This window comes from Equus przewalskii, chromosome 1 (genome assembly GCF_037783145.1).
Source record: "Equus przewalskii isolate Varuska chromosome 1, EquPr2, whole genome shotgun sequence".
NCBI classification, from domain to species: Eukaryota; Metazoa; Chordata; class Mammalia; order Perissodactyla; family Equidae; genus Equus; species Equus przewalskii.
This window is the reverse complement of record NC_091831.1, coordinates 121469211-121482521: the sequence shown is the minus strand read 5'-3', so window position 1 is coordinate 121482521 and position 13311 is coordinate 121469211. Positions and strand designations below refer to the sequence as shown.

The 13311-nt window shown below is 35.8% G+C and overlaps 1 protein-coding gene across 36 annotated transcripts in view; it reads right to left on the bottom strand.

Annotated features, from left to right (window-relative positions):
• MYO9A (myosin IXA) overlaps window positions 1-13311 on the bottom strand; it is a 290205-nt gene that overhangs the window by 274839 nt on the left and 2055 nt on the right. For 10 of the 36 annotated variants that reach the window (XM_070576153.1, XM_070576189.1, XM_070576332.1 and 7 more), the window contains exon 2: window positions 644-801. The exons of 15 other annotated variants lie outside the window; for them this stretch is intronic. The gene's annotated coding sequence lies outside the window, so the exon portion shown is untranslated. Of the gene's footprint in view, window positions 1-643; window positions 802-13240; window positions 13301-13311 lie in introns of all 36 variants that reach the window. 11 more of the 36 variants (XM_070576143.1, XM_070576172.1, XM_070576331.1 and 8 more) reach the window with 2 other exon arrangements.

Here is a 13311-nt window from a genome sequence, read left to right as displayed (position 1 = left end):
TTAAAGGATAAAAATCTTCAGCCAAGAATACTCCATCCAGCAAAAATATCCTTCAGATATAAGGGAGAAATTAAATCTTTTCCAAACAAACAAAAGCTAAGGAATTTTGTAGTCACAAGACATCCACTACAAGAAATCCTCAAGAAGGCTCTCATACCTGAAAAAAGAAAAAAAGGGAGAAAGGGGTCACAAAACACAGAGTAGGGAGACAGATAGAATCGGAATAGGATAGCAAATATTCAACTATAGCATTAGGATAAAAGGAAGGAAATCACCAAAGCAAAGACAATCTTATCACTCTAACCACAAACTCACAAGTTGAAATAAGAGATGAAAATAATAATTAAGTACAGGAGGAGGAAAGGGACTGAAACAGTCTAGGCTTAGGAAGTAAGAGACCACCAGAAAATGGACTACGTTATACACGAGATTCTGAATACAAACTTCAGGGTAGCCACTAAACTAAAAAGCAGAACAGAGACACTAAACATAAATAAGGAAAAATCTAAGAAACCAAGCATAAGAAATTGCAGAAGTCAATGGGTAGGCTAAAACACACAGGACGAGAAACAAAGGAAACACAGGAAAACCGGAAAACGAGCAACAGAATGACAGCATTAAGCCCTCATGCATCAATACTCACCCTCAATGTAAATAGATTGAACTCTCCAATAAACTGACACAGAGTGGTGAGACGGATTAAAGAAGAAGATCCAACAATTTGTTGCCTCCAGGAAACACATCTCAGCTCCAAGGACAAACACAGGCTAAGAGTGAAGGGGTGGAAGACAATACTCCAAGCTAATAACAAACAAAAGAAAGCAGGTGTCACAATACTTATATCAGACAAAACAGACTTCAAGATAAGGCAGCTAAAGAGAGACATAGATGGCCAATATATAATGATCAAAGGGACACTTCATCAAGAAGAAATAACGCTTATAAATATCTATGCACCCAACACAGGAGCACCAAAGTTCATACAGCAACTATTAACAAACCTAAAATAAAAATTCAAAAATAGCACAATTAATAGTGGGGGACCTCCACACCCCACTCACATCAATGGACAGATCATCCAGACAGAAAATCAACAGAGAAACAGTCGAGCTTAATGAAAGGCTAAAACAGTTGGACTTAACATATATATATAGAACACTCCATCCAAAAACAGCAGAATACCCATTCCTCTCAAGCGCGCATGGAACATTCTCAAGGTTACACCATATGTTGGGAAACAAGGCAAACCTCTATAAATTTTTAAAAAATTGAAATAATAACAAGCATCTTCTCCGATCATAATGCTATAAAGCTAGAAATTAATTACAAGAAAAAAGCTGAGGAAGGCGAAGGATGTGGAGACTAAACAATATGCTATTGAATAAGCAATGGATCACTGAAGAAATTAAAGAAGAAATCAAAAAATACCCGGAGACAAATGAAAATGATAACATGCCATACCAACTCATATGAAATACAGCAAAAGCTGTATTAAGAGGAAAATTCAACACAATACAGGCACATAGTAACAAACAAGAAAAATCCCAAATAAGCAATCTTAAACTACACCTAACTGAATTAGAGAAAGAACAAACAAAGCCCAAAGCCAGCAGAAGGAGAGAAATAACAAAAATCAGGGCAGAAATAAATGCCATTGAAACAAAAAAGGCAGTAGAAAGGATCAATGAAACAAAGGGCTGGTTCTTTGAGAAGATAAATAAAACTGACAAAGTCCTAGCCAGACTTACAAAGAAAAAAAGAGAGAAACTTCAAATAAACAAAATCAGAAATGAAAGAGGAGAAATAACAACAGATTCTGCAGAAATACAACGGATTATAAGAGAATACTACAAAAAACTATATGCCAAAAAAATGGAGAACCTAGAGGAAATGGATAAATTCTTGGACTCCTACAATCTCCCAAAGCTTAGTCAAGAAGAAGCAGACAATTTGAACAGACCAATCACAAGGAAAGAGATTGAAACAGCAATCAAAAGCATCCAAAGAATAAAACCCCAGGACCAGATGGCTTTCCTGGGGAGTTCTACCAAACTTTCAGAGAGGATTTAATACCTATCCTTTTCAAGCTATTCCAAAAAATTAGGGAGAATGGAACACTTCCTAACATATTCTACAAGACCAACATCACGCTGACACCAAAGCCTGACAAGGACAGCACGAAAAAAGAGAACCACAGGCCAATATCGCTGATGAACATAGATGCAAAAATCCTCAACAAAATTTTGGCAACCCAAATTCAGGAATTCATCAAAAGGACCACACATCATGATCAAGTGGGAGTCATACCAGGGACACAGGGATGGTTCAACATCTGCAAATCAATCAACATGATACACCACATCAACAAACTGAGGAATAAAAACCACATGATCATCTCAATAGATGCAGAGAAAGCATTTCACAAGATCCAACAGCCATTTATGATAAAAACTCTGAACAAAATGGGGATAGAAGGGAACTACCTCAACGTAGTAAAGGCCATATATGACAAACCCACAGCCAACATCATACTCAATGGGCAAAAACTGAGCGCAATCCCCCTGAAAACAGGAATGAGACAAGGATGCCCTCTATCACCACTCATATTTAACATAGTACTGGAGGTTTTGGCCAGAGCAATTAGGCAAGAAAAGTTATAAAAGGAATCCAAATAGTGAGTGAAGAAGTGAAACTCTCACTGTTTGCAGACGACATGATCTTATATATAGAAAACCCCAAAGAATCCATAAGAAAATTTTTAGAAGTAATCAACAACTACAGCAAAGTTGCAGGGTATAAAATCAATTTACACAAATCAGTAGCATTTCTATACTCTAATAAGGAACTAACAGAAAAGAACTCAAGAACACAACACCATTCACAATCGCAACAAAAGGAACAAAATAACTCGGGGTGAATTTAACTAAGGAAGTGAAAGACTTATACAACGAAAATTACAAGGCTTCTCTGAAAGAAATGGATGACGACATAAAGAGATGGAAAGACATTCCACGTACATGGATTGGAAGAATAAACAGAGTTAAAATGTCCATTCTACCTAAAGCACTCTACGGATTCAACGCCATCCCAATCAGAATCCCAAGGACATTCTTTACAGAAATAGAACAAAGAATCCTAAAATTCATATGGGGCAACAAAAGACCCCAAATTGCTGAAGCAATCCTGAGAAAGAAGAACACAGCTGGAGGCATCACAATCCCTGACTTCAAAACATACCACAAAGCTACAGTAATCAAAACAGCATGGTACTGGTACAAAAACAGGTGCACAGATCAATGGAACAGAATTGAACACCCAGAAATAAAACCACACATCTATGGACAGCTTACCTTCGACAAAGGAGCTGAGGGCATACAATGGAGAAGAGAAAGTCTTTTCAACAAATGGTGCTGGGAAAACTGGAAAGCCACATGTAAAAGAATGAAAATTGATCATTCTTTTTCACCATTCACCAAAATAAACTCAAAATGGATCAAAGACCTAAAGGTGAGACCTGAAACCATAAGGCTTCTAGAAGAAAACGTAGGCAGTACACTCTTTGACATCAGTATTAAAAGGATCTTTTCGGACATCACGTCTTCTCAGACAAGGGAAACAACAGAAAGAATAAACAAATGGGACTTCATCAGACTAAAGAGCTTCTTCAAGGCAAAGGAACATAGGATTGAAACAAACAAACAACCCACTAACTGGGAAAAAATATTGCAAGTCATACATCTGACAAAGGGTTATATACCATAATATACCATATATACCATTATACCATGATATATAAAGAACTCACACAACTCAACAACAAAAAATCAAACAACCCGATCAAAAAATGGGCAGGAGAAATGAACAGACATTCCTCCAAAGAAGATATACAGATGGCCAATAGGCACACGAAAAGATGTTCATCATCACTGTGCATCAGGGAACTGCAAATCAAAACTACACCAAGATATCACGTTCCACCCATTAGAATGACAAAAATATCTAAAACTAATAGTAACAAATGTTGGAGAGGTTGTGGAGAAAAAGGAACCCTCATACACTGCTGGTGGGAATGCAAACTGGTGCAGTCACTATGGAAAACAGTATGGAGATTCCTCAAAAAATTAAAAATAGAAATACCATACGATCCAGCTATCCCACTACTGGGTATCTATCCAAAGAACCTGAAATCAGCAATTCCAAAAGTCTCATGCACCTCTATGTTCACTGCAGCATTATTTACAATAGCCAAGACGTGAAAGCAACCTAAGTGACCATCAACAGATGACTGGATAAAGAAGATGTGGTATATATACACAATGGAATACTACTCAGCCATAAAAAAGAACAAAACCATCCCATTTGCAACAACGTGGATGGACCTTGAGGGAATTATGTTAAGTGAAATAAGCCAGATAGAGAAGTACAATCTCTGTATGACTCCACTCATATGAGGAATTTAAACATGTGGACAGAGAGAACAGATTAGTGGCTACCAGGGGAAAGGTGGGGTGGGGGGTGGGCACAAAGGGTGAAGGGGTGCACCTACAACACGACTGACAGACATAATGTACAACTGAAATTTCACAAGATTGTAACCTATCATTAACTCAATAAAAAAAACACTAGTAAGAATATATTGTAGTATAATCATACAATGGAATACTTTAGCAAAACAAAATCTAATGAATTATGGCTAACTATAACAACTTGGAATTAATTTCCCAAATGCTGAACTAAGCTTTTAAAATCACATAAAATAATCACATGTACAAAAACTAAACTACATTATAGGTAACTAAACTACATTAAAATATTAAACTATACAAGAAAACTAAACTATATTATTTAAGGATATACAACATGGTGTTTAAAACTATAAAGTAAGAAAATGATTATCACAAAGGTCAGGATAACAGCAACCTCCACAGAGGGGAATATGTTGACAAGGGTAAGAGGAGGGTGAGGTAAGGGGGAGGCAATTCTGATTTGTTGACCTGGGCGATGAAAACACAAATATTCACTTCATAATTTTCTTTAAATTGCACATTTTATCATTCTCTTGTATATATCAATAAAAAGGAATATGTTTGCTATGGTAATTTAATAAATAAAGCAACCTATGTAAGTCCAGTACCTAGTGTGCATTAAAAAAAAATAAGCTACTATAACTATACAATTTTTTGTATCCTGTAAAGTGCCCACCACAACAAGTTACTCATGGTAGATGCTCAAACATTTTGTTCAATAAATGAAACAAATCCCTTTCAATCACTGCACTAAAAGACAATTTAGATCAGAATGGATAGGTTCTCTAACTTCTAATTTCTATTTCAAAAGCCCTAGAGCTTGAATTCCTTGTATCCTAACAGGTACCCTTTCCTCTCCCTTTAGCATCCCTGATCTCTTAATCTTTAAACTCATAATACACATCTTACCTGCCTTACTAGACTGTTAAGTAGCTGTTCATTAAATGCTTGGAATCCTATAATCTGAGAAATTTAAAGCAGAAAAGAGGAAGAAGAAAGGCTAAAGTTAAGGAAAGGGGAAACTGTGGGAAAAAAAACAGCAAACACAGAACTTGAGTTATCCTTACATGAAAATACCCAGGACATCAGGTTTTAATTCCACAGCTTCAAGGAGCCAAGAAGCATAGGGTGACAAAGCAGGTAAATCATCTGTTGTCCCTCTGACTCAGGTACCATAAAACAATTAAAGCAGATTAACATTCATATCGATCACCTACTAGGGGAAAGAAAGTGTACCTATGTCCCAAAATATATCTACATTTCTTGAAATTCTCTTAACAACAACAACAAAACACACAACAACAAAGCCCTCTTGGATTATAAGACTCTGTGGAACAAATCAACTCCTTCTCAATTACCTAGGGAACAAACTTTACTTCTTAAATAATTTATTCAATATGTATTACTTATCCATAGTTCAAAAGATTAAACACAAATACCCATCAGATCCAGACTTGTTAATAAAATTATGGTATATCAACGCAACAGAATATTATGCCTCCGTAAAAAAGAATGAGAAAGATCTGTATATACCAATATGGGATGCTCTCCAGAATATATTAAGTGAGAAAAAAAAAGAGGTACAAAACAATATATATAGTATCTTACCTTCGATGTATGAAGGGAGAATACACACATGCACAGATATCTTATTTTTAGAAGAAAAAAATACTGTAATGATTGATCAGAAATCTACAAAAATGGTTATCTATAGGGGAGCAAGGAGGAAACAGAGTAGAAGGGATGGAGATACATATTCCTTTTCATGTGGTTTCTCCTTTTGAACTATGTGTTTTACACACTCCAAGGGTAATATTAAATCAAAAAACAGAGGAAGCAAACCCTAAAATGAAAAACAAATGGATCTAACTACATATCAAATTAGTAGCAATCACACTGAGAAAATAGTGATTTCAAGTGACTTTTGAATACAGTACTAACAATAAGTATACCCTTAATGGGATACGTTCTGAGGACAAAATGAAATGCAAAGAAATCTTAAACTTCACTGAGTAGTTTTATTTATTTTGAAACTACTTTAGGCATACTTAGAAAAAAAACAATTACATCAATATTAACAAAAACTAAGATCTTCAATGTAAAAGAGATTAAAAGTAATTTTTAAAAACAGATGAAGAAAGAAACCTACAATGTCAAATTTGAACTAGAATTATCAATATGACCTCCTGGTTTTTCTTCCCTCCTGACAAGGCCTAAAAACAATGACAGCCCCATAACAAGAAGCATACTTAGCATCCAGATATTGGTTTATAAATATGAGCCTCCACTCTAAAGAGACAGAGCTCCTTGGAGAAATTGCTGATTCCAGCCCAAGCAAGAAAAGTCCCTGGTCAGCCAAGATACCTTGTACCCAAAAGTAAAGAATCACTCAAAGACGAATAATGGGTTCATGCAAAAAGAACTCAGGAGTCTACTTGAAGGAACTCCCAATGTCCTTATTTGAGACAATTTAAACATCCAAAAGGAAATGTCTGTAACTAATTGTATACAACAAATAAAAATCCAAGAGACCATTAAAAAACTCATTTGTCACCACCATAGATGACTATTAGACCAACTCCGCACTCTGAAAACTAGAGGGGAAAGAATTAAGTGTGTATTTACTCTGCCCTTTTAGGAGGAACTGTAGTTCACTCCCAGTTGATGAAGCTCATAACGCTCTTGCTAGCTTGAAGAACGACAGCTAATACACGTAAAACAATTACAGAATTAGAAAATCTTTTTGCTGAGGAAGACTTTTGCTGAGCTAACATCTGTGCCAATCTTCCTCAATTTTATGTGGGATGCCACCACAGTGTGGCTTGACGAGCAGTGCTAGGTCTGCACCCAGGATCTGAACCTGCAAACCCCAGGCCGCCAAAGCAGAGTGCACAAACAACCACTACACCAACGGGCCAGCCCCAAAAGTACCATTTTTCAACCTCCAATTAAATAACTTATTTGCCTAAGGCTCAAGAAAGGATGCTAAAATTATTAGGTAAAGAATTTTGAAGAATGCAATATTTTTATGGTACCAAAGTATCACCCCCACAGATTATTGTACTTGATGATCACAGGAGGAAAAAAATAACTCTTACAATGAAGAGAGATAGCAAACCCCACCTTAAATCTCATAAAACTTAGATCGCTAATAGTGACATTATGTAGCTCCCATAGTAGGCATATGAAATACAACATCACCTATGAAGTATTCTTGCCAAAACTTTTTAACATGTATCTAATCAAGCCTTTAAAATAGAACTTACAGTTTACAGGATACACAGGGAACAGAGGAAATTTAAGTTAAACAAAAGCACAAAGAAACAATCAGGTAACTCTAGAAAACAGGCCATTCTACAAGATAATGATCTGGTCTTGTCAAAGAAATTTCAATACCATAAGAAAGGAGAGTGAAGGAAAGAAGCTTTCTAGATGAAAAGAGACGAAAAAGATAATCAAATGCAATGCAAAAATCTTGATTGAATTCTGATTTGAAAAAATCATTTTCTGGGACAATTGGTAAAATTTAAATATAGACTGAATATTAAATGTTATTAGGAAATTTCTGTTATTTTTCTTAGGGGTTGGCAATGGCACTGTGGTGACGTAGAGCATATCTATTTCCTCAGGAGATACATGCTAAAATATTTTGAAGTAAATGTCAATATTCGCAACTTTCAAAAGGTTCAGTAAAAGTACATACACACATACACATAGAGAACAATAAAGCAAATATGGATGGCATATCGGTAACTTCTGAATCCAGGTGGCAGATATACCAATGTTCTTTGTTCTATTCTTTCAAGCTTTCAATATTTTCAAAGTTTTTTATTATAAAAAAGTAGGGGGGAAATAGGAAGAAAACTAAAAGAAGGTAGTTGAAAAGTAAAGAAAAAACATGATCTCAAAATCATTTATGAATACACATCTACACAGTCACCTGAAGAACCTTCTCCCTTACATAAAAAAAGAGATTACTCAGCCCACTATCATCTGATCAATATAAGTAAACAGATTTCAAACAAATACTTACACACTATAAACAGCAATAGTACTATAACCTGTCAATGATTTGAGGAATGTTTGCCATTGGCAAACAGAACATTTTGTTATGATACCTACCACTGAATCAAAACACATTCTTACATCCCTTAATCTGACATACTAAGACATCAAGAGAAGCACTTCTTTGAAATTTTTTGAATTGAAAAATATGATCACATTTGAAAGACAGCTAGCCGACTATCCTCCTAAGATTTACTTCTATTTCCAACAAACTTTTATTAGCCATTTATTCTAAATGCCACAAAACGAAATTCTTTAAATTCTTATCTTGTATTTAAACACAACAAAAAATAGAGGGGCCAGCCCCTTGGCCAAGTGGTTAAGTTCATGTGTTCTGCTTCAGTGGCCCAGAGTTTGCCAATGTGGATCCTGAGCACAGACCTAAACACTGCTCATCAAGCCATGCTGTGGCAGCATCCCACACAGAAGAACTAGGAAGGACTTACGACTAGGATATACAACTATGTACTGGGGCTTTGGGGAGGGGAAAAAAAAGAAAAAACAAGAAAAAAGAAGACTGACAATAGATGTTAGCTCTCGGCCAATTTTCCCCACAAAAAAAAAAAAGAAAGAAAGAAACAGATATACTCAAGTGGGAAAAGGAAGACTTGTTGATTATCAACTATACGCTTGGTGCTTTACATAAAGTGTTTAATGATAACCTTATGAGGTAAATATTCCCGTTTAAGAGATGAACATCTTTAAGCTCAGAAATGTTAAGTAACTAGCTCATAAATAAGAGCTCATAAGTGATGAGGCTGGAAACTGAATTAAGGTCTGTTAGAAATCCAGGTTTGAAAGTCCATATTCTCTCCACTTAACTGGCCTTAATGGATTTAATATTTATACAAAGAAAAGTCCACCTAAGGAAATTAAGTTTAAAAGAATATCATCATATTCAAAGAGCTACATAATCTTAAAGTTTAAGAAAAATTAAAACTGAGAAAAAAGAAAAAGTATACTCTAAAATTATTGTTAGTTGTAAAAAAGAACCAATTCTTAGCAAGCCAGCTGTCTATGACACAGGACAGCTAGTACTTTCCTCTCTGTACATGTAAAATTATACTCCAGTTGCCCGCTGGATGACCCCACTGCCAAATATGCTAGCAACATAATTCACATTAAAACCCAGAGGCCAAACAGCATTTGGAAAGTGCTGTACATGTATACTATACCCATCTCAACATGTTCACCACTCAAAACTAACAGGCTATTTTCAGCAAATATTCTTTGATCTATCTTATCTTTTTCTGCCACTCTAAAATTATATTAAACTTATAAACAAGAAAATCTACCTAAATACAAACATCCCACAACTGAATATTAGAATATTAGTATTACATGATCTTGAATTTGTCTATGACATAAAAGGATGCCAAAATTACATTTCTATAATATAAATTATGCAGTTTCTTTCTATAGGTTCAAAATTCCAATGCCTATGTCTCTTGTATGTCTAAAGACACACACAAAATATGCAGAGAAATCTATATGTTAAAGAGTTTTCCTACTTAAAATTAAATCCTCCTGAACTGGATTAGTGACTAGAAGAGGGCATGAGGGAGCTTGTGGAGTTGTGGTAATATTCCGTATCTTGATGTGGATGTTGGTTACACTGGTGTGGTCACTTGGTAAAAATTCACTGAGCTGTACATTTATGATCTCTGTACTTTTTTGTGTACTTTATAATTTATAAAAAGCTTATATTTTAAAAATTCTCAATCTAAAAACCTGCCTTACTATATTACATTGATATCAAAGATGTTAAAGCCCAGTGAAGAAAATAAACAAGTAATCAGGAATTTCATTAGAGAGCTGTGACAGAAGTAAGCACTATGTACCACAGGAGCACATAAGAGTTGCACCTAACTTATCCTGGAAGATGTAAAAGAAAGTTTCCTGAAGATACATCTGAACTGAGCGCTGAAGGAAAGGACTCAGCCAAATGAAGCAAGGCGGAAGGGGAAGATTGGAAAGGGAACAGAGAGTGCAAAGACAAGAGGAAAAGCACTTTATCTGAAAGGAAGCCTAATTTGAATAAGACTGTATCAAATAATTTATGGAAGAGAGCAAGGAGGAAAGCCTAGAGAAGAGTCAGATCATGAAGAATCTCATATACATTCCATGCTACAGTTTAAAGTTTATCCTGAAAGCAAGAAGAAAGCACTGAAGATCTTTCAACAGGAAAAATCATGATTAGATTTGAATTTGTGCTGTAAATGTCATTTATGGTGCCTGCCATACCTGCAAGCCCATTTTGTGAGAAACCAGCCTGCACACTGGCCCATGCTTTTCACATTATGATCCTGCCCCACACCCACATGCACAAATAAACACATGGCCAACACTAAATGGCCAGGAGTGGTCACATGACCCAAGTACCCAGGCTTGCTAGCAGCCCATGAGAAAAAGAGCTGAGCCAAAGAGATTGCTTCTCAGGAACTCAATCCAGAAAATCCTAGTGAGAAGGAAGAAGTTAGCAACAGGAGCTCAAGTTTATAAGATAGCAGCCAGGAGGCAAGATTTTGGCATGGGAGTGACACAATAGTTATAAAGAGACAGAAATTAGGAATAAATGGAAGCTATGAAACAGAGGGGGAAAAATTGGAGTAGAGAGAAAAAAATAAGCCACAGAGAAATAGAGTAGCTAAAACAAGTTAACAGTAAAGCACTAGAGTGAAATCTGTCTTTTCCTACTTCTAGTTCTAGTTTTATTTATTAAGCTCCTGTTCTTCTTGAGACCAAGGTGTTTAACTTTTTCAGGGTTCCCTTGTGCCTGTTACCTTTCAATAAGCACTCCACTACCTAAGGTAACTTGAGTCTCTTGCTTGCAACTGAAAGAGGCTAACTAAAAGAGCATTTTAGAACACTTACCCTGGCGGCAGTTCAGAGAATGAACTGAAGGGTATGGCAAAACAAGAGACAGAAGAGAGCAGGCTAGAAGACCACTTAGAAAGCATTACAGAAGCACGACATTTGGGGTTAAAATAGAGACAATAAAAATAGCAATAAGGAATGATCTGAAATATCATGAGGGAGAATAAGTAGACTTAGTGATCTTGGTAGTAAGGTACAGAGTGAAAAGGAAGATGATTCCCAGGTCCATGAAGCCTTCATGAGGAGACAGCAGTGCCATTCATCAAGACAGGAAATCAAAAGAAAAATTTTGTTTCAGTTTGTCTCCCTCTCCCCCACCTTTTTTGAGGGAAGAGAGGTAGAGAATAGTTTTATTCTGTACATGTTTGAAGTGCTTGTGAAACGTGAATCCAAGTGGAGATGTCCATTAGCAGTGATTTATAGGGGTCTAGAGTACAGCAAAAGCTCTACACAGTAGCTCCAGACTTAGGAAGAAATACATTAACGTCATAGTTTTAAAACATGACTGAAAATTCTTCAGCTAATATTTATTTTAAACTAAATTAACATAATTAAAAATCAGGTAAATCAAAAAACTTATTCTTGGCAAACCACACTGTCAACCCTCTGCACTTCTCTGCAAACACTGAAGATTGAACAAGCTTCAACAATAGTGTAATCCAAATGATTAGGAAAGATGTGATTTATACTACTAATGTTTACTGAGGCTTTACTCTTTTAAAAAAAACCTAAGTTTACTCCATTTCCCTCATGAATTATATACCACTAATGTTAACTAAGGGAAAAAACTGTTAAAAAGTCATGTTAGACAGTGAACCTCGCTACTGATGCTTAAACTATAATAACAAGATTTTTTTTAAGTTAATCACATAATTTACAGCTTAACATTCAACTCTTCCTATACTGTAAATGTTGGGTTTCTGTCCTACAATCTGTTCTCCTCTCATCTATACCCTTTGCTCCAGAATCTATTACTACCAACCCAGAACTTGATAATAAGCTTAAGCCACAAATCCAGCTGCCTACTGGCCATCTACATCGGACAGAAGTATAATCACCCAAATGTCAGAAATTGAATTCCTCTTTCTTGACAAAAAATAAAAATCCCACTCCTCCCTCCTATGGCTCACCACCTCAGTGAAAGGCAGAAGCTAGAAACCTAGATATTATTCTCTATGAACCCTCTCCCTAATCCCAAATTGAATGAAATCACCAAGACTTATCTATTCCCAATACTCAAATCCATACCCACTGCCACCATTTGCCTGGACTACCCTCCCAATATTCCTGCCTTTAGCATTAGTCTACCCTTCAATACAACACTCCACACTGCAGCCAGAGCGACCTTTTAAAAATGCAAATCTGATCATTTCAGTCCCCTACACCAAATCCTTCAATAACTTATTTGATAAATATAATCACCATCAAAACTAGTCACTCCACGGAAGCTCAGAGGTTCAAAGAGAAATTTACTTTAGTTATACCCTTTTTTGTAGGTTCAACACAAAAGAATCATCAGGAAATTTTAACAGCTGATACATTTAAAAGAAAAGCATGCAGCACTATTTGTAAAAGCAAAGACTGAAAAATAACCTCAAGACCCAAAATGGAATACTATCCAGCCAGTAAATGAGGCACTTCCATATGTACTATTGTTCAATAACCTCTAGGATCTATTATTAAATGAAATTTTTTAAAAACAAACTATATACAGAGTGTACAGTATGTAAGCATTTGTCTGTGGTGTGTTTTAAAAATATAAACGTACAGGCCTGTATACACTAGAAGTATCACAGGAAGGTCACACACGAAGATGGAAACAGTGGTTGCCTCTAAAGAGGGA